The sequence below is a fragment of the Orycteropus afer genome, unplaced genomic scaffold, assembly GCF_000298275.1.
Source record: "Orycteropus afer afer isolate SDZICR_OR568_19922 unplaced genomic scaffold, OryAfe1.0 scaffold00021, whole genome shotgun sequence".
NCBI lineage: Eukaryota > Metazoa > Chordata > Mammalia > Tubulidentata > Orycteropodidae > Orycteropus > Orycteropus afer.
The window spans coordinates 13,652,458-13,675,194 of NW_006921608.1; the positions used below are offsets into that span (position 1 = coordinate 13,652,458).

The following is a 22,737-nucleotide window of genomic DNA, read 5'->3' on the forward strand; positions in this document are numbered from 1 at the left end:
ATGTTCCTGGACAGAAATAAATTTTAAAAAATAACAATGAGTGAGACAATAAGCTATATATGTCAAAGACAACAGGAAGAGAATGATGGGATGATGGGGAAGCCACAGATGTATATGACCTTGTCACAGAATAAAATTTTCAGAAAAAGTTACTGTGAATTTCCTTACATTTTAAGTCAGTGATTTTCCACAGTACTAGAATCAGAAGATAAAGTGCTGGTTTAGACGACATGAGAAAATGTTCTGGTGATGCATATATCAATGTTGGAGTCAGTGACTACTGACCATTTGCACTTTTACACAAATAACACGCATACACTACATTTGTTTGCCAACCACTCCCTTCCTCCCAGGAGGCATTTTTGTAAATGTCAAGCTATTTATTTATTTATTTTTTAAGCAGCAACATATCCCCCCCAAAAAAAAGTATGGTCAGTTTACGAAAACACCGCAGGGGAAAGGGAATAGTTGGCAAACAAACATGGTTTTTGTGGAAAAAGATGATAATTACAGAGAATCTTATCATTCACATCTAATTTATGACCCTGAATCTCTTTGGGTAGGGATCATCATTCTGGATAAGGAATCAACTTTATCCCTTCTAAAGATGCTCTACTACACTATAGGAAAAAGCTAAGTATGTGGGGCCAAAGTGAATCACTACAAAGACGGCGACAGAACATTGGTGAGTACCAGAGATATGTCCCTCAGTTTTCCTTGTTCTCATAACCTTAGCTGCTGAATGTTTAATTCCTTTTCAGAAAGAAGAAAAAAAGTGCCTGCCTCTTCTCCCTAACTTTGTTTTTGTATGTTCCACAATCTTAGGAGGAAAAGTACATAATCAGACCCCATTATGACACAGGCAGGTTTTGATTTCATAAAATAACAAAGATCATTTTATGATTCTTTATGAGAGTAACACTTTAGAGAAAGACATACTGAATTCTACACATGTAAATGAACCAAAATTGCTGATACTATTTTCTTCAACAAGTTAGCTCACTTGAACTGATATAAAAACAGTTAAGATAAATGGTTATTTAATTCTAAGTAATATTAATTTAAATGTTGAGTGCTTTTAAGACATCAAGGCACTATAGTTTTCTTGACAGAACAGCTGAAAAGTGTAGAGCAGCACAGAATAAACATGCCACACACACAAAAAAAAACCCAAACTCATTGTAGTGGAGTCAATGCCAACTCAAAGCGACCTCTCCTTGGGTTTCCCAGGTGGTGTCACTACAAAAGTAGATGCCCAACCTGCCTTCCCAGGAGTGGCTGGTGGGTTTGAACCCCCAGGCTTCTGGTTAGCAGTCAACTTCCTTAGGTATTATGCAAACTAGTATTTGCCTTGAGACCAAAATTCTACATTTAGAGCATAGGATTATTCTGTATGAAATGTACTGCATGTACAAAATAAAATAATCATTATAATTAAAACAACAGGGAACTTATTTCAAATTCATATAAGATAGTCTTCACATCTAGAAATCCAACGATTCACTTTTTAAAACGACTAGCCCAATTAACTGTTCCAAACTTTAAAGGAAAGAGTTTTAATTACTGGGTTCAATTTCCTGGAAATAAAGTGAATAGGATGGAAGGAAATCTGAGCTCGTGATCATGGTTCTCCATAACTCAGTGCCTCAGGTGTGGTATATTTGCGGTGGTACCTGATTCAGTTAAGCCACTTCAAAGACATGCTAAAGCTGACAGGTCTTGGTAGGGACTACCTATGAAATTAGAAACAGAGAGATACGGAGTACTGAAGAACTTTACTACTCTGTCAGACAAGATGATACCAGTAATTTATGTGCCATATGTTCGACAGTCTAGGTCAAATAGATAGCTGGGCATATAAGAAGGGAACAAAGATAGCTGATATATGATACCTTCAAGATTTGAAAACATCACTGAGAAGGGGGTAAGTAAAGAATAAGCAAATATGAGAATACCCAGGGAAGCTGCAAACATGAAGAGCACCTACATTTACAGGAAGAACATTCAGAAGGCGTGACCCAGATTATAGAAAACAGACTGAAAGGAAGTGGTTTCCCAAAATATAGAAGAGAATTTCAAGAAGGTAACAATCAAAATTTTCAATGTCAATATCCAGAGAATTCCCACTGAAGAGATGGTAGAGGTTTTTTAAAATAAACTTTCTGAACTTAATATTATCTGAAGTGGAATGTGATAAATGAAGACACATAACATAACCCCTACAGCAACCATAAAAAATATATAGCAAGAAAAAAAAATCAACAAATGAAATAACAATGGTACACTAAAAACATTAATTTAAACAAAAGAAGGTAATCTAACTCAATATTATCTAAAACAGAAACACCTTTATTGAAAAACAAAACCAGGCTGAAAGCAAAAGGATAGAAAATATATACCAGGTAAATTGTAACATAAGAGACTAGGGTAGCTATATTAGTAACAGATAAAATAGATTTCAGACAAGAAATAGATAAATGGGAAAAGGGCCTACTTTAGAAAGACAGTAAGAATTATACAGGCACATGCATCTATACCAGAGCCTCAAAATACATGAAAAAAAAAAAAAACACTGACAGAATTAATAGACCACTAAACAATAATACTTGAAGGTATCAACATCACATTCTCAATAATTGATATACTAATTAAACAGATATTCAGTAAGGCTACAGAACAGTTGAATACTATCAATGAAGCCTAATAAATGAAGAACATATAATCAAGCACAAGTGGAACATTCTCCTAAACAGACCATATGGTAGACCATAAAGTAGTCCTAATAAATTTTAAAAGATTAAAATAATACAAAGTATATTCTTCTACCTCAATGGTTACAAGCCAGCAACAGAAAGAATTCTGTAAAATCCCCCAAATATCCAAAAATTAAACAATACACTTGTAAATAACTCATGGCCCAAAGAGGAAATTATAAGGAAAATAAGAACATATTTTGGAACAAATGAAAATGAAAACATATTAAAATTTTTGAGATGCAGCTAATCATATGTACAGCTTTTAAGTGCCTACATTAGACAAGAAAATTTTCTCAAATCAATATCCTGTTTCCTTATAAACCAGAAAATTTTCCTTAAGAAAGCAGAAAAGATCAGACAAAGACCCCAAAGCAAGAAAGAAAATTCCAGCAGATATAAATGTAATAGAAAACTGAAAAGTAATAGAAAAAATATATTAAACCATAAGTTAGTTTTATAAATATATCAGCAATACTAATAATCCTTTAGCTAGACTAAAAAAGAACAAAGTAGAGAAACAACAAAATATCAACATTAGGAATAAACCCTACAGAAATGAAAAGGGATTAAAAGGGAATATTACAAACAACTATATGTCAACAAATTAGACAACTTTCCAGAAGGAGACAAATTACCAAACTGACAAAAGAAGGAACAGAAAATCAAAGAGACCTATAGTAAAGAAACTGAATTATTAACTAGCAATCCAGTTACACACGGCTTCACTAGTGAATTGTATCAGATGCTTAAAGAAATAATGCCAGTCATTCACAATTTCTTCCAGAAAGTAGAAAAGAAGAAACACTTCCTAACTCATTGTATGATGTTAGCATTACCCTATGATGAAAACCGTAAAGATATGACAAGAAAACTATACAGTATTTTATTTATTTTTTTAAAGGCATTTGACTGCTAACCAGAAGGCTGGCAGTTCAAACCCACCAACCAGTCCTCGGAAGGAAGATTGGGCAATCTATTTCTGTAGAGATACTGCCTCAGAAACTTAAGGAGGGGTCACAATGAGTCAAATTGAGTCAACAGCAGTGATACACTAATATCCTTCAATATCAGCAAAACTGCATTGAGCACCAAAGAAAGAGGATGACATACCGGGACCAAACGGAATTTATCCCAGAAACGCAAGGTTCACTTGATTAATTAATTAATGTGACATACCACATTAGTATCAACAAAGTACATAAACCACATAATTATCTTAAGTGATTCATAAAGAGTACTTGACAAAATCCAAAAACAATTCATGTTAAAAATTCTCAACAGACTAGAAATAAAACAGAACTTTCATTTTAGAGCAGCTATGAAAAACTTACAGCTAACATAATTACAGTGAAAGACTGAATGCTATCCCCCTATGATTGGTAACAAAACAAAAGTGTCCACTTTCGTGAATTTTATCTAGCACTTTACTGGAGATTTTAGCCAAAGTAATAAGATAAATACACAACAACAACAAAAATTAATGTTATTCAGACAGAAAAGAAAAAAATAAAACTGCCTGTATTTATAAATGGCATGATCCAGTATACAGAAAATCCTAAGGAATGCACAATAACAACGACTAAAACAATAAACAAGTTCAGTAGGGTTACAAGATACAAGAAAAATAATAAAAATTTGGATTTTCATATCCCATTAATGAACAAGACAAAATAAGAAAATAATTCCATTCATAATAGCAAAGAAAGGAATTTAACAAAGGAAGTACAAACATGTACACTGAAAACCACGAAACATTCCTAACAGAAATTCACGGAGATTTAAATAAATGGAGGGATAATTCATATACATGAATTGAAAGACTCAATACTGCTAAGATGACAAATCTCCCATATTGATCTATAAATTAAATGTCATTCTTATCAAAATTGTAGGATGCTCTTTTAGTAGAGATGGATAAGGAAATCGTAAAATTTATATGTAAATGCAAAGTACCAAGCATAGAGAAAATAATTTTGAAAAAGAAAAACAAAGTTGGAAAACATAGAGAACCCAATGTCAAAACTTACTATATAACACCACAGACATCAAGACAGTGTGGTATAGACACAAGAATAGGCATAAAGATCAATGAGACAGAACAGATTATATTTGATGTGTGTGTGTGGTGGGGGGAGCTTTACATTTATGGTTAATTGATTTCCAGCCAAGGTGCCAAAACAATTCAGTTATTGTTGCTGATGGGGTGATAGACTTTTGAGCAAAAGGTGCTGGGACAATTGGATATGCATGAGGAGGAAAATGGATTTAGTTACCTCACTCATCAAACACAAAAATCACCTCAAAATAGATCACAGACCTACATATAAGAATGAAAACTATAAAAATTTCAACTACAAAAAACACAGAAAAGGTCTTCATGATTTCAAAATAGGAAAAGAGTTCTTAGATATGACACCAAAAGCATGAGTCATGAAAGAAGAAAAACTGATAAATTAGACTTCACCAAATTAAAAAACTTCTATATTTTAAAAGTTACCATTAAGAAAATGAAAAGACAAACCATAAGTCAGAAAAAAGGATTGTTGTTGTTATGTGCCGTTGAGTCGGCCCCGACTCATAGCGACCCCTCCTTGGGTTTCCGAGGCAGTATCACTACGGAAGTAGGATTGCCCAACCTTCCTTCCGAGGAGTGGCTGGTGGGTTTGAACCGCCAGCCATCTGGTTAGCAGGCAAGTGTCTTAGCCACTATGCTACCAGAGCTCCCTGCAAATCAAATATCTGAAATGCATATGGATCTAAAATATATAAAGAACTCTTACAATTCACTAAGAAGACAACCCATTAAAAGTGGACAAATGATTTCAATTCATATTCCACTTAAGGCAGTAGGTTGTTGTGCGTTGTCAAGTTATATCTTGACATCACAGTGACTTTGTATGACAGAGTGGAACATTCCATAGGATTTCCTAGGCTGTAAATCTATATGAGGACAAATTGCCAGGTCTTTTCTCCTGCAGCTGATAGATGTGAACCACTGACTTTTCAGTTAATAGCTGACTGCTTAGCCATCACACTACCCAGGCTCCAAAAAACGTATACAAATGACTATTAAATAAATGAAGTACTATAAATACTGCTTGCTATGTCCTGATAAATATGCTATCTGGCATATTCTGTCTAAGGACACATTTCTGATGTTCCCTATTAGACCTGCACATCCTTACACTGAACCTCCATTTCCGAAGATAACTTGATTCTCTCTCTGTTCTCTGTAACCTGAAAGAAACATGATTTACACAAGGAGGAAAGTTCATAGTCATTAAACAGTACGAGCAAATTAATGCAGATTGTAGAAAATCCTCTTATTTTAAGACGAAAGTGGATTTAAAATGTTAAGTCTACATGATATGCTCATGATAAAATAGAAGAGAAAAATGGAGCTGAAAATTTTGTTAGTTGTTATTATCCTAATATTATATAAGAAACATATCTCCTTATTGGTACATAATAAATATACATCTTTACATGTATCCTATATGTATTATGGGTGCTCTGGTAGCATAGTGCCTAAGGCACTTGACTGCTCACCAGAAGGCTGGCGGTTCAAACCCACCAGCCACTCCTCGAAAGGAAGGTTGGGCAATCCTACCTCCGTAGTGATACTGCCTCGGAAACCCAAGGAGGGGTCGCTATGAGTCGGGGCCGACTCGACGGCAAACAACAACAACAACAACAACAACAACATATGTATTATACTAGTTGAAAAACCAAATGTTGGGGTGGGGAACCCAAAATGTTAACAGTAGCTATCATCAAGAATGATTTTTATTTTCTTCTGTATATGTTCCTTTTCTTCCAAATTTCCTTTAAGAAGAACCTGTTATATTTATAATCATTTTTAAAATGCATTTTTAAGTCTTAAGGCAGTGTAAAGGAGTGCCAGTGGCACATTGGTTAAGTGCTTGGCTGCAAACCAAAAGTTCAGCAGTTCAAACCCACCAACTGCTCCACAGGAGAAAAATGCTGAAGCCCGCTGGGATTTACAGCCTTGGAAGTCCTATGGGGCAGTTTTACTTTGTCCTAACAGAGTTGCTATGAGTTGGACCAACTTGACGACAATGGGTTAGACAACTGATGGAACAGGCTTGATGTGAACTACGGAGAAAAGAATAACGTCTACAGCAATTATATTAATTAGATGTAGACGATTCAACACCTTGAATTTACTTGTAATAAATACATGATATTTTCCAACAGATTTATTTAAAAACAATAACAAATTGAAACTCTTGTCTGAGCTGCTTCCTTTCCCTATTTACACACACAGATTAAAGTCAGATACTGAGGTAAATTGGAATGAATATCATTACAACAGTACATCACTATCTTTCAGGATAACTGGAAATTAAGATTATCAAAATATGATATGAAAATAATCTAAAATGGAACAATACATAAAAATCACTAAAGTGAACGAGAATCACATGGAAAAACAGCTCTCATATTTTTCATACACGGTGAACAATTTTTATATCAGTTTCTAATAAAACTCACTAACTCCAACAACAGCAAAGTTTTAATTTATAAATGATCTCAATATTCCATTTCTGTCAAAATATTTTATTAAAGTCACAGGCAACTCTTTCAAAGAAGGAAAAACAAACCTCTGCTAGGCACAGTGTAGAAACCCATCTGCTCGGAGGTGTTAGCTGGATATAGCAAATTACATCTGCAAGCCTTGCTGCAAGTGCTTCCTAATGAAACTCAAGATGTTGATTCTGACCCAAACACCCTGCACAGATTCAATCTGGCTACATTAGAGATCATCTCTCTCTTTCCTGGCGATTAAAATAAGATGACACATTTCAACAGAGTCCCTCATTTCAAACTTTAGAAGTCCAAGTTTAGCAGAGAAGAAGCCTCAAATTTAAAATGAGAGCCCTTCTTGTTTTATCGATCATCTGTGTAATCCTGTCCTCTTTTTAGTTTCATAATAACTAGGGCATTTTTCTCCAACTGTTTATGTATGTGACTGAAGACAAGTTTATCTTTTCATTTTTTATGTTTTCCTCCTTACTGTAACTAAAAACTATTTACTGAATGAACTAAAAGTTACTGCTTCATTTACTCAACATTTAGCATACTCCCATTCTGTGCTAGGTGATGGGAAACAGTAAACACAGACACAATTCCTGTCCACTTCACCCTAGCAGGTTCATCACATATGGAACAAAAATAATTAAAATCGGGATAAGGGTTTTAAAAATGATGAGCGGGGTGCAACGCAAACGCAGAACAGGGTTCCAGATATGGAAATACAATGGAACGTGAAGAAGGAGAAAAAGAAATCAGCCTGCAGAAGGAAGTCATGTTCATAGCACATGCCAATGCCCTGTGATCAAACAGAGCTGTGTTTGTTCCAAGGACACAGGAAAAGCTACTGAGGTTAGACTGGACAGTAGCTAGTAGATCACAGACAGTAAGGCTGAAGAGGTGGGCAGGGCCAACTCATACAAGTTCTTGTTGGTCATGTTAAAGATATTACAATTTATCCTAAGATAGATGGGAAGCCATGAAACAGATTTAGAGCAAAAACCGACATTACCCTGCAGGGCAAAGGGAAAGTAATCTGAAACTCCTTCTTAAGCAGCAGATTATACAAGAGAAGAAAAGAGCCAGAGAGAGAAATCCTTAGTGGAAGAATTACTGAGCAGAAATTCTGGAGTATAAAAATGTCTGGGACTAACCAGAGTTTTATATATTGTTTGATACTGGGCATACCACCACCACCTCTTCCTCACAGAAGGAAATCATCAGTAAAATCTACTTTATTCTTTAATGATTTTATGTGAATGGATTCTACAGGGAATTAAAGCAAGTGAAGGATTTCATGTCCATCACAGAGTTTCACTCCACGAGGTTCCAGGAATATGGCAATAGAAGGGACTGAAAAAGGAAACAGGATCTGGGGAACAGCAGACATTTGGGAACCAGGTCATGAAATGTGTAATCTGAGGAAATCCTATCTAGGTGTTAATAATTAAAATGCTTTCACTGAGAATGTAGCACTTAGGGGAACATACTATTTTAAAGGCTATAAGTAACAACTCAGTCAATCCTCACAACAACACTATGAGGAAGGTATGGTTATCCCCATTCCAGAGAGGTTAATTAACCAAAGGAGTCCTTGGGTGATGCAAATGATTGAAGCTGTAAGCTGAAATGTTGGTGGTTCAAGTCTAACCAGAGCTGCCTTGAAGAAAGGTTTGGTGATCTACTTCTGAAAAAGCAGCCTCTGAAAATCCTAGAGAGAATACTTCGACTCTGACACACATGGGTCACCATGAGTCAGAATCAACTCGATGGCAACTGGTCAGGAAACCTAAACATGGTCATAAGGTTATTAAGTGACAGAGCTATTTAAACATTATTCTAGAGTTCTGGGTCTAGAGTTCTGACTCTTTAATGCTATGTTATTGACATTCTCTAGGTTACACATAATTTATCGGGCATTTATCACAAGCCACTACTATACCATGCTAGATGATTTATATGTATTATTTTATTTAATTTTCATAACCCCTTGAAAAGGATACCAATTGGAATAAGAGGCAGGATTAGTCCAGGGCTGTTGGATCCTAAGGACCTTGCTATTAAACACTATAAAATTATGCCCTCCTTGAAAATAAGAGTTGTTTCTCCAATAAATCTGGAAGGAAAAAATTTTCCCTGCTTTATGAGACATTCATTCATTCAACAAATATCTATTTAACACTTATCATGTGACAAATAGAATTCAGATTTGAACTAGACATGGTGCCTGCTTTCTCCTGCTTGACAAGTAACTGAGAGGAGTACTTCAATAAACAAAAAGTTTTGTAAACATGAGCATACCAAGGATAAATAACTTGTTACAAACAGAATATTGGGTACCAATTCTCAAAAGAGCTCTAAAAATCAAGGACTGAGTAATATATTTAATAAAAAAAAATTTAAGAAAATCTATATTCTATATCTACAAGTGTGCATGTGTGTGTGTGTGTGTGTGTGCGTGCGTGCAGTATTCACTATCACCCCACCTGCCTTATGGTACTTTCCACTTTGAACATCATTTCAAACTCAAACATAAAAAAAATGAGTAATGAGGAAAAAATAAGAAATTAACACAAAATAGTAGATATAGAAGAAATAAATGATCACAGGTAATTAAAAGGTTCTCAAGAAGAAGAAGATAAATAATTTTGGTTGGCCAGTGGGATTTAAGATCAAAGAAGTTAACTGAAAACATCAAAAGAAGCCAGCATCAGGAGACTCGCACTGTGATAATAAAGGGAAAGTATTTCAGTCAACTTTGCAACCATATTACCTGGTGTGATGTCTGGCACAAAAATAAAGAACTGGTACATAGTCAGATTAATTAATTTGTGTCTCTAGGGTCTAGCACATTACTTGTCACTGCAGATTCTTAGGAAGCTCTGGTGGCGTACTGCCTAAGGCACTTGACTGCTGACCAGAAGGCTAGTGGTTCAAACCCAGCAGTCACTCCTCAGAAGGAAGACTGGGCAATCTATTTCCACAGAGATATTGCCTTGAAAACACAAGGAGGGCTTGCTATGAGTGAGAATCAACTCGAGAGCAGTGAGTTTTTATTCACCCCCCCTTGGTAGATTCTTAATACATATATGATGGCAGATTTAGTGGGACAACAAAGCTACAAATCAGGAAAGAGTATGTTATTGGAACAGTAGATATGGAAAGCATTTGAGATTTCCTTCTTTGACAGGGTTCCACCTTATACAGGTTCTAGATTTTGCAGGTGTTACTGTGTATGCTATACACCAAGGTAGCACTAGGTAGAAGCAAACAGAAAATAGCTGTGAGTTCCTTAATCATGAAGACAGAAAGAAGGGGAAGTAGAGAGGCAAAAGTCCAGAGAAAACCTTTAAAATATCACTGTGCCTCAGTGAAGGGAGGAAAATGACTGGTGTCAGGGAACAAGGTAGAAAAGGCTGAAGGGTGATGCAGTCCCAGTGGGAAAGTGACAAGATACACAATCCATTATCCTACCTATCATCTTATGGGGGAAAGTGTTGTTGTTAGGTGCCGTCAAGTTGGCTTCAACTTACAGTGACCCGTGTACAACAGAACGAAACACTGCCCAGTCCTGCATTATCGTCACGATCCTTGCCATGCTTGAGTCCATCGTTGCAGCCACTGTGTCAATCCATCTCATTGAGGATCTTCCCTTTTTAAAGTACAGCTTACACTGTACTTTAACAAGCACAATGTCCTTCTCTGGGGACTGGTGCCTCTGGATAATATGAACAAAGTACAAGAGATGAAGTCTGTCCATTCCAGCTGCACTTCTTCTAGAACAGGTTTGTCGGTTCTGGCAGTCCATGGTATTTTCAGTATTCTTCACCAGCACTATAATTCAAAGGCATCAACTCTTCTTCGGTCTTTTTTATTCACTGCCGAAGTCTCACATGCATATGAGGTGATTAAAAACACTGTGGCTTGAGGTAGGCACACCTTAGTCTTTCAAGTGACATCTTTGCTCCTTAACTCTTTAAAGAGGTCTTTTGCAGCAGATTTGCTCATTGCAAAAAGATATCAGATTTCCTGACTGCTGCTTCCATAGGCATTGATTGTAGATGTAGATCCAAGTAAAATGAAATCCCTGGCCATTTCAACCTTCTCTTCATTTATCATGATGCTGCTTGTTGGTCCAGGTGTCAGGTCTTTCATTTCAGGTTGAGGTGTAATCCATACTGCAAATTGTAGTCTTTCTACAATTGTAGTCTGTTCATCAGTAAGTGCTTCAAGTCATCTTCACTTTCAGCAAGCAAAGTTGTGCAACCTGCGTACCACAGGTTCTTACTGAGTCTTCCTCCAATCCTTATGCTGTGTTCTTCTTCAAACAGTCTAGCTTCTAGGAATACTTGCTCAGCATACAGATTGAATAAGTATATTGAAAGGATACAACTGTGACTCACACCCTTCCTGATATTAAACCATGCAGTATCCTTTTAAGTATATGTTGTTGTGGTTGTTGTTATGTGCCGTCGAGTCAAACCCAACTCATAGCGACCCCTCCTTGGGTTTCCGAGGCAGTATCACTATGGAAGTAGGATTGCCCAACCTTCCTTCCGAGGACTGGCTGGTGGGTTTGAACCGCCAGCCGTCTGGTTAGCAGGCAAGTGTCTTAGCCACTATGCTACCAGCGCTCCCTTTAAGTATATAAGGATATTAATATCATCTCTTCCACATCCTGAAGAAGATAGCTCATGTGTTGTTCTTATATTGATCAAGATGATGAATATATTTGCCATAACTGACAAAGCAAAGAATAAGACAGTGACATGGGAGTGAAGATATGAAGAAATCAGAAACAAGGCTGCAGGAGTAAGCAAAAATGGAAAGGAGAGATGACTGAAGGATCGGCCTGTGTTGGAATTTTAGGAATTAAAAAAAAATTAAGATACTTAACTTTGCTGGCCAAATAACTTCCTCTTCTATAAAAATGTACATTGTTTCAAGGCTTACTGCAGTTAAAGTTATGTTTCTTTTAGATGCCTCAGGATATTGAGAAAGTCATAAGGTCAGGGTGAAAAGGGCTTTATTTCATTACTCTTATTCTAGTTGTACTCATAATAATAATCCTGGATAGTTTTTAAAAAATGATTAAATTTTATAGCAGATTTCTTGCTTAAAAAGGCAGAGAAATATATACAATACATCAAAACACTTCCAGCAATAGAAAAGAGTTCAAGTATAAAAACCTTAATTGTCTAGGAAACTTTTTTCTTTGTGGCTCATTCCATGTTGTTGTTGTTGTTGTTATTTGCCGTCGAGTCGGCCCCAACTCATAGCGACCCCATCCTTGGGTTTCTGAGGCAGTATCACTACGGAAGTAGGATTGCCCAACCTTCCTTCCGAGGTTGGTGGGTTTGAACCGCCAGCCTTCTGGTTAGCAGTCAAGTGCCTTAGGCACTATGCTACCAGAGCTCCTCAGTGAACCTAAATAACTGATTTCAACAAATTGTGATTTAATGGAAATTTTAGAATTCCAGAATAATAACTAATCAATGCTAAAGGAAAAGAATAATAATTACTCAGGAGTTATGAGAACAAGTTTTTTTTTTAAAGAAAGACAAATTTTAAAAATTTTAATTAAACACATGGTCTTCTTAACTACCAAAGACAAAAAACAAAAAAAAAAAAAGGTAGTATTAATAGAGAAATTTTATCTAAGAGTCAAAGTTGTTTTCTATAGTTAAATATACACAATGAGTAATTAATTCTAATCAAAAATATTGTTTTTGGGTACTGTCAAGTCCAATCCAACTCACAGAACTGAACTGTCTCAAAGGGTTTTTGGTTGCAATCTTTATGAAAGCAGATGACTTGGTTTTTCTCCCACAAAGCCCCTGTGTGGGTTTGAACCACCAACCTTTTGGTTAGCATAAATCTTGTGCCAGAATAGTGTCATGGAATTTGAAAATTGTTCCAAGAATTGTTACTTTGTCTTTTCCTTAATATCCTTAGTAACTCTATTCTTCCTTCAATGAACTGCAGTTTGGTATAAGTTATTCTGAGTTGTTTATTGTCTGCAACAAAAGAACAAGTGATTTACGTATCTAGGTATCATCCTCTCCAGGAACTCTAATGGGGCAATGGCTCAGTGCTCAGCTGTTAACCTAAAGGTAAAAGTGTTTTGAACCCACTAGGTGTTCTGCAAGAGAAAATAACTTGGTAAACTGCTCCCATAAAGATTTACAGCCTTAGGAAAGACTATGGGGCAGTTTTACTCTGTCATACAGGGTTTCTAGGGAGCACTGGTGGCGTATTGCCTAAGCCATTTGACTGCTAACCAGAAGGTTAGTGGTTCAAACCCACCAGCCACTCCTCAGAAGGAAGATTGGGCAATCTACTTCGTAGTGATACTGTCTCAGAAAACCAAGGAGGGGTCTCTCTCTACAAGTTGGATCTAACTCAACAGCAGTATGTTTCATTTATAGGGTTGCTATGAGTTAGAATCAACTCGACAGCACACAACTATCCTTTTTCCCCTGTCTTTCTCAAATAATTTTCTAAAACAACACTGCAGATTTATTGTATTAATTCTTCATTTTTTCTTCAGTCCTCAAGCAACCATCAGTTGACATTCATAAACATCATTCCTATGAAAGTAGTGTGATAAGAAAAACTAATCACCAATTGCCAAATCCCTTCAACAATTCTAGTTCTTACCTAATCGGCGATCCTTGCTGCATTTAAAATCATGTGAAAAAAAAAAAATGAAGAGACAAAATCAAAACATTAAACCCACAATTCAAAGAGAAAGAGAGCAGCCAAAGCAGCTTCCAGTCACAAGAAGAAAGTAAGTAATAAAGAATAGAGCAGTAATAAATGAAATAGAGAACAGGAAAACAATAGAAAGCATCAGTAAGACCAGAAGTTGGTTCTTTGAAAGGATCCTTAAAATTGACAAACCCCGCAGGGGACATCAAGCTCAATTGGCATAACATACTATACAAAACATTGTTCCACCTACTACTTTGGCGAGTAGCGACTGGGACCTTAAAAGCTAGGAAGCTGCCATCTAGATGCAACAACGGGTCTCTCCTCGTCAAGAAGAAAGAAGAAAACCAAAATTAATGGAAACAACCAGTCCTAGAGACTGGTACACCATCCGATCTGCAACCTATACAACCATGAGACCAGAAGAACTAGATGGTGCCCAGCTACCACTGCCATCCACTTGGAAGGGATGTAGGAGATCCTGCATAAAGAGGGAGAACAATGTGGTACAAAACTCAAAATCATTTGGAGGCAAAAAAAAAAAAAAGAAGGTGGGGACCTGGTTTGCTGGTCCAATGGAGCCTGGTGTAACCACTGAGACTATGGCCCCTAGCTGCCCTTCAGGTCTGGAATTGAACCCATACCTGTGGTTTCCAGCCAAACAAAGTACAGGCATGTGAGTTAAACATTTACCTCAAGTAGACACACGCCCTGGAGAGAACAATCATGGGAGAAGGAAGGGCTGCTTATGCACAGGGAGATAGCTCAGGGTGCAGAAGAGTATGAAGGGATGGACACTGGGAGGAGGTAACTATGGGGAGGAAGTGGGAAGGGAGCTGCTGCATTGTAAATTTTGGTCAATGTCATGAGACAAAGTATATGTGAACTGCTGTATGAAAAGTGAATTTACTCTGTAAATCTTCACCCAAATCCTAAAAAAAAAAAAAAAAAAAAAAATTGACAAACCACTGGCCAAACTGACAAAAGAAGAATAAGAGAAGAAGCAAGTAACCCAAAGAAGAAATGAGATGGGTGGCATTACAATAGAATCAAATGAAATAACAGGACACTATGAAAAATTGTACTCAAACAAATTTGAAAACCTAGAGGAAATGGACAAATTTCTAGAAACTCACTACCTACTTAAACTAAACAAACTGAGGTACAAAAACTGAACAGACCCATAACAAAAGGAGACTGTGGTTGTTTTGTGCCATCGAGTCGGACCCAACTCATAGCGACCCCTCCTTGGGTTTCTGAAGTGGTATCACTACGGAAGTAGATTGCCCAACCTTCCTTCCAAGGAGTGGGTTTGTACTACCAGCCTTCTGGTTAGCAGTCAAGTGCCTTAGGCACTACGCTACCAGAGCTCCCAACAAAAGGAGACTAAAGAGGTAATAAAACTTCTAACAAATAAAAGCTTTGGCCCAGATGGCGTCACTGAAGAATTCTACTAAACATTCACAGAAGAGCTCACAGCAATACTACACAAACTATTTCAAAGCATAGAAAATGAAGGAATACACCCAAATTCATTCCATGAAGCCAGCACGACCCTGATGCCAAAGCCAGGCAACCAAAACCATACTCACTGCTATAAAGTCACTTCCGACTCATAGTGACCCCCACTGGGTTTCTGAGGCTATAAATCTTTACAGAAGTAGACTGCCCCATTTTCCTTCCAAGGAGCAGTTGGTGGGTTTGAGCTGCTGACCTTCTGGTTATCAGTCAAGTGCCTTATTCACACCACCAGGCAATGACAACAAAAAAGGGGAAATTACTAATATCTTACATGAATATAGATATTGCAAAAAATATATATATTGCAAAAATTCTTGAAAAATTATAGTCAAGAGAATTCAACAGCATATCAAAATAAATAAATAAATAAAAATAATAATAGTAATAAACTATGACCAAGTGCAAGGTTCAATATTAGAAAATCAACTAACACAATTCACTACATAAATAAAAAAGACAATGATCCAATCTTTTTCTTCTGTAAGACTACTGTGTCTCATGGTTTTTATCCTATTTACCTGAGTTTCTATTCTTAGTTTCCTTCATAGATCATACTTCTACCTCTCATCCCATAAATTTTAGTTTTCTACCTTTTTATCCTAATCCCACTGAATTTACCACTATGTTGCTGTTGCTAGCTGCCATCAAGTGGGCCCTTGATGGCACAATAGATTCAGACCACTGTAATTGATAGGGTTTTCAAGACTAATTTTTGGAAGTAGGTCATGAGGCTGTGCTTCGCAGTCTGTCGTAGTCTGGAAGGTCTGCTGAAGCCTGTTCAGTATCGTAGCAACACACATGCCCCCCAGTGACAGTCGGATGGCAGCTGACCCAGGTCTCCCAGATAGAAGGCGAGAATTCTACCATAATACAAGTGGCTTTTTTCATGGTTTTCTCTGCCATGAGAGTAAGAGATACCATACAAGTTCTAAAGATAGAAAATGAATAAACAAATAGTAAGTGATTTTAAGATACAGAAGGACAGGTGAGCTATAAAAAAAAAACGAAATCTGATTTACGTCACCAGTCCCTATACAGTTCCAAGATTTGAAAAGGAGAATGTAGGCAAGGCACTGAAACCAGAAAAACAGGTTGAATAGTGGTAAGTGAGTCAACAGACCTCCAGAGTCTTTATGTATGCGCAGATGCCAACAATAGAGAGTAAACAACTCTTTATGGGTATGGATCAAAGGGTTACACACAAATATCTTTACAAACACCTTTTAAAATAAAAAATAGTAATAAAAGAATAAATTCCTTGTTCTTCATAACAAGTCAGTATCCATAGTTTTTTGATACCTAAACATGATTTAAATCTTTTGAAATAATATCCTTTCTTCAGGGCAGGTATGGCAATGAGAGTTACCATATGGTTAAAAATTGTTTCTACTTTATAATTTCAATGTTGATTATACAGTCACTGTATATTCTCCTAGGGAGTATGAAAAATAGACTTTGGAAGTTTCTACTTGATTCTAGCCCTCTACATCTGGTATGTGATTTTTTTTTTTTTAAGTTCAAAATAAACTAAGTTGCTGTCTAACTCAGTTCTAGGGGAAAAAAAGTCACAGAATATAATAACATCTGATGCCTTAAAGATGGAGACTTCTGTAGTTCTTAAGACATTCATAATGTATTTGAAAAGAAAAATGAGAATAAAATAATTTACCATATAAAAAGCAAAAGCAGTAGAAGTTGGCAGGAGTTTTGTAAAATAAAAGGGATTTTAAAAGGATACTGAAGAAATGAAAATGGTAGGATGTATATATCAGCTTTTTTATAAAAACTGCCATCAATATCTTTAAAATCATCTTTAAAAACATCACTAATTTTGTTTTCAGCCAAATGGTGGCTTTACTGCCTTCTGCTAAAAACAAGTAAAAAATCAGGAAATTTATAAGTGTATGGATATATTTATAACATATTCACTTATAATAACCAGAATAAATAAATAAATAAATATATATATATAAGCAAAGGGTTTTTTTATGTTTAAACACAAATACACACACATACATTTCAACTTCTTCTTACTGAAGAAGCCAGGAACTCAGAGAAGTAAGCAGAACAAACCCATGAAGCACCTCAAAGCTAGTAAAATTGAGCATCCTTGTTCACAGTGGAGGCTGACTGAAGACAAGGCCTGGGGCCAGTGCATACTGCAGAGATTTATTGGGCATATAGCTAGCGAACAGTTTCAACGTTAACGTTAGGATAAAGTAGAAATCAACTTTCTTGCCCTCTCCCTCTCTGTATAACCCTCTCACAAACTCTAACAGAAAACTGAATCTTTGAACAGGGAAGAAAAAGCTCTCATAAAATGCTGTAGCCTGATTTTTTTTCATCTAGGTGGCATAATAATCTCTAACCAAGATCTTAGTTTCAGGAGCTTCTGAACTGGTAATGAGCCCAACATGACAAAAGTCAATGCAAACCTGCTCAGGAGGAAATCTTTCAAACAGTCTTCAAAATATTTCCTAGAGATTATTCCCAGGAAAATAAGTGGCTCTCAAGAGTAAAGAAAACCACCAAATAAAACACACACACACAAAGAATACTAAGCATAACAGGCAATGGTCAGCAGAAATTTGACAATATTATATTTATATTAGGAGCTCTGGTAGCATAGTGCCTAAGGCACTTGACTGCTAACCAGAAGACTGGCGGTTCAAACCCACCAGCCACTCCTCAGAAGGAAGATGGGGCAATCTACTTCCGCAGTGATATTGCCTTGGAAACCCAAGGAGGGGTCGCTATGAATCAGGTCCTACTCCATGGCACATAACAACATATTTATGTTAATATGTTAAATGTTTCATGTTTCAAGAAATAAAAAGAAGCCTACAAAATAGAAATAAAATGCAAGCAGTTTACAAAAGGAAAAAAGAATACAAATGAAAATAATATAAATATAAATAAATATAAATTTCAACAAATAAAGTATATAAAGTTCAAAAAAAGGAAAATTAATTTATAGTTTCAAATGTCAAAAGAAGTTTGCCTCTGACTGGTAAGGGACTAGAAAAAACCTCTTTGGGTACTGTTAATATTCTTCATCTTGATTCAAATGCTGGCAAATGGGTAGGTTTATTTTGAAAAAGTATATCAAGGTATATCCTTAGAAGTTGTACATTTCTTTATGATACATATTAGGCTTCTATAAAAGTTTATACAAAAACATTAAAGTTCAATACCATATTAGACATAACTGAAAAAGTAATGAACTGGAAAGCAAAGTAAAAAAAAAATTAACCAGAAGAAAAAATATGGGAAAGCCTATTTTCATATAAAATGTATAAAAAATCAGAGACGAGACAAGGAAAATAGAGTTTAAAAGTTAAAAAGTGTAACGTGTAGAAAGAATGAGGCAGAGGCAGTATCTGAAGAGACAATGCCAGCACCCTTGTAGAACTCATAAAAGATATTAACAGTAAAAATGTAATACAAAGACTGAGAAACAAAGCAGCCAGGGCGGAAAGGCAAAATACCACCAAAGGAGCCACAAAGTGATAGTGAGTGGATCGTGCAAAGAGACGTGAAAGCAGGAGTCAGCAAAACAGTATCCTCAGTATCTAGGAGAAAATAACTCTCAGGAAAGAACTATATATTCATTTTTAAAAATATTTTTAACAAAAAGGCAAAATATAGATATTTTGAAACCAAGAAAACTCAGAGTTTTCTAACAGCAAACCATCACACACACACACACACACACACACACACACTTCCTAAAGGATATACTTTAAGCAGAAGAAAAATTACCTGAGATAGAAACAAGGACTGGGCTTGGAATGGAAGGCACTAATATAAAAACCAAAAAACAAACTCACTGCCGTCAAGTGGGATCCGACTCATAGAAACCCCTCCTTGGGTTTCCAAGGTGGTTTCCCCTACGGAAATAGATTGCCCAACCTTCCTGCCGAGAAGTGGCTGGTGGATTTGAACTGCCAGCCTCCGGTTAGCAATCAAATGGCTTAGGCACTACCTTACCACTGTCTATGACCAAATTTGGCTCACTACTTGTATTTGTAAATCAAGTTTCATTGGAAGACAGTCATATAAGTTCACTGACATATTATCTACAGCTGCTTTTGTATTACACAGCAAGGGTAAGTAGCTGGGACATAAACCATATGGCCCATCCCGTTAAGACTCAAGTGTTGTCCAGTCAAATTCTCAAAGCAACCCTGTAGGGCACAGCTGAACTGCCCCATAGGGTTTCCAGTGTTATAATCTTTACCGAAACAGACTATCACATCTGTCTCCTGCAGAGCAGCTCCACCCTTATAATTAGCAGCTGAGCATTGAACAATGGTGTCAACAGAGCTGCTCATAAGGCCCACTGGGCTGGAAGTATTTATTATCTAGCCCTTTACTGGGAGAAAAAAAAAAAAAAAAAAAAAAGCTTCCTACCTTTGCACTAGTTATACATATATTGCCAAACCTAAATAATTATTTTAAAAAATAATAATGAAGTGAAATAAGTCAATCACAGAAGGACAAATATTGTATGAGTTCATTACTGTAAAAAGTCAAGGAAAGTTTATATACAGAAGGAAACTTTCTTTGTTGGTTACCAAGGATGGGAGAGGAGAGGCGTGAACCCTGAAAAAATAAAAGTAACATAATGATATTTTAGGAAGTTAAAAAAATAAAGTAAATTTAAATATATGACAATAACAACATGTTAATTTGGAGATGGTAAGTGAATTAAAGTGTTTTAAGACCAAGGCATCTGACTACTAACTAGAAGGCTGGCAGTTCAAACCCACCAGCCACTGCTCAGAAGGAATACTGAGCCATCTACTCCTGGAGAGATACCGCCTCAGAAACCTAAGGAGGGGCGCTCCGAGTCGGAAATGAATCAATGTCAGTGAGACTGTTCATGAGCACAGTAAATACAATTTAAAAACTTAAATACATATGTTAATATTTCTAGGAATTTTACTTTGTGGAAAGAGTTTTAATTTGTAGGATAAAAAATAACAGTAAGGGAATAATTTCCAAAATATGAAGGAAAAAAGTGGGATTAGAAAATATTTTACAAAGGTCATCATCAAAACCTTAAATCAAAAATATTCCTTAAGTCTTCTAAAAAACAAACAATAGTTCAGCTTATATAGCAAAAATGTCTGCCTTGAGCATTATGTTCTTTGAAGAATTACCTACATATGGGCTCAAACTGGTAATATCGACTCAAAAGATGACACAGGAACCTTCAAGGACACTGAGTTTATGTTAACGAGAGAGGAACAACTCAGAAAAAGAGGGTGAGAATGTTCATACAACTTGAAGCCTGTAATCAATGTCACTGAGTCGTACAAGTAGAAACTGTTGAATTGGCATATGCTTTGCTGTATATATTCTCAATAATAACAAAATAAATAAAAATTTTTAAAGAAGCAATGGTAAATGTTTCTTTATCTAGAATTTAAGAATTCTTAATCTACCCATGAAATAAACAAAAACTAAAATTGAAATGTAAATAAATTAAGTACTATAAAGTTCAAATCAAAAATTTAGTTTGAAATGGTCCTAAAGTGGTAATGCCCCCAACTGGACAGAAGTAAATACAAGCCTCTGTGTGTATGTGCGTTTAACACAAGAAAACCAACAGAATGAAGGAAAATATTTACAAATATTTCTTAAGGGTCTCTTAATATATCTCTTAAGGGTCTAATATGCAGAGTACATAAAGAACTCTTACCACAATAAACCACAAATAAGCCACCCAATTCAGTGTGGGCAAAGGTGTTGAATAGAAGAAGATACAACAAGAAGGTATGCAAATGGACAAGGAGCAGGAGAAGATGCTCAAGATCACAGCGACTAGAGAAATGCACATCAGAACCCCAGTTAGGCACCACTTCACACCAACAAGGATGGCTACGGTCAAAGAAAGAGACAGCAACTTAGAGTAACGGAGATGTGGAAAAATTGGAACCTCATACATTGATATGTGATAGTAAAACTGGAAAACAGTCTGGCAGTTCCTCAAAAGCTCAAACATAGAGTTACTACATGACCCAATGATTACACTCCTAGGTATGTACCTTGTTTTTCACACATAATGTGCCACAGAAAAAACACACACATACATGTAACACACACAGCGTACAGAGAAAAGTAATGTATGCCTTCCAAAACTGTGTAACATGTGCATTATTAGCATAAAAATACAATGTGTGTGTGTGTATATATATATACCCAAGAGAAATGAAAACAAATGTCTAGACAAAACTAGTATAAGAACGTTCATACCAGAATCATTCGTAATAGCTGAAAAGTAGAAATGACTTAAATGTCCATCAATTGATGAATGGGTAAACAGAAGGAATATCCACACAATGAAGTACTATTCAGCCATAAATGATGTAATGATACACGCCACAAAATGAATCAATCTTGAAAACGTAGTGGCATAAAGTCTAAGGCATTTGACTGCTAACCAGAAGGTTGGTGGTTCAAATCCACCCTGCCACTCAACAGAAGGAAGACAGTGCGATCTACTTCTGTAAAGATTTACCACCTTAGAAACCCAAAGGGGGTCACTGTGAGTCAGAATCAATTCCATGGCAGTGAGTTTGGCTTTTTTTTTTTTTTTTTTAAGTGACAAAGGCTAGTCACAAAAGACCAAGTATTGTGTGATTCTATTTATATGAATATCTAGAATGGTGAAATTCATAGAAGAAGAAAATAGGTAAGTGATTGTCAGGAGCTAAGGAGCAATGGTATGGGAAATGACTGTGAATGGTGCAGCGTGTCTTTTGGGGGTGATGAGAATGTGCTAAACTGAAATAGTGGTGACAGGTATAAAACATGAATTGCATAAATCGCAGAATTTTATACTTTAAAGGGAAGAATTTCATGATAACAATTATATCTCAAAAAGCTGTTATAAAACTTTTAATGAGTTTTAACAAAAAAAAAAAATCAAAGAATAAACCTTTTAATCTTACAAAAACTATCGCATATTAAAAAATAAAAGAAGGTACACTGCCCAGCTCAGCTTGCCTTGAAGTAGGCATATCCATGGTATGTTACACAAAACTGTTGTAATAATAAAGAATTTCCTGTAACCCAAAGTGAATACTAGAAACGGATATGCCCAATATGCTAGAGAAAGGATCCTTGCATTAAGGCAAAGATCATACAAGAAGAATTCTAAAAACATTCCTTATAACCCTTAGGACTC

General features: G+C 36.1%; 1 protein-coding gene across 1 annotated transcript in view; it reads right to left on the reverse strand.

The window, feature by feature from the left end:
- VPS13B (vacuolar protein sorting 13 homolog B) overlaps window positions 1-22,737 on the reverse strand; it is a 1,115,876-nt gene that overhangs the window by 539,302 nt on the left and 553,837 nt on the right. The window lies entirely within an intron of this gene.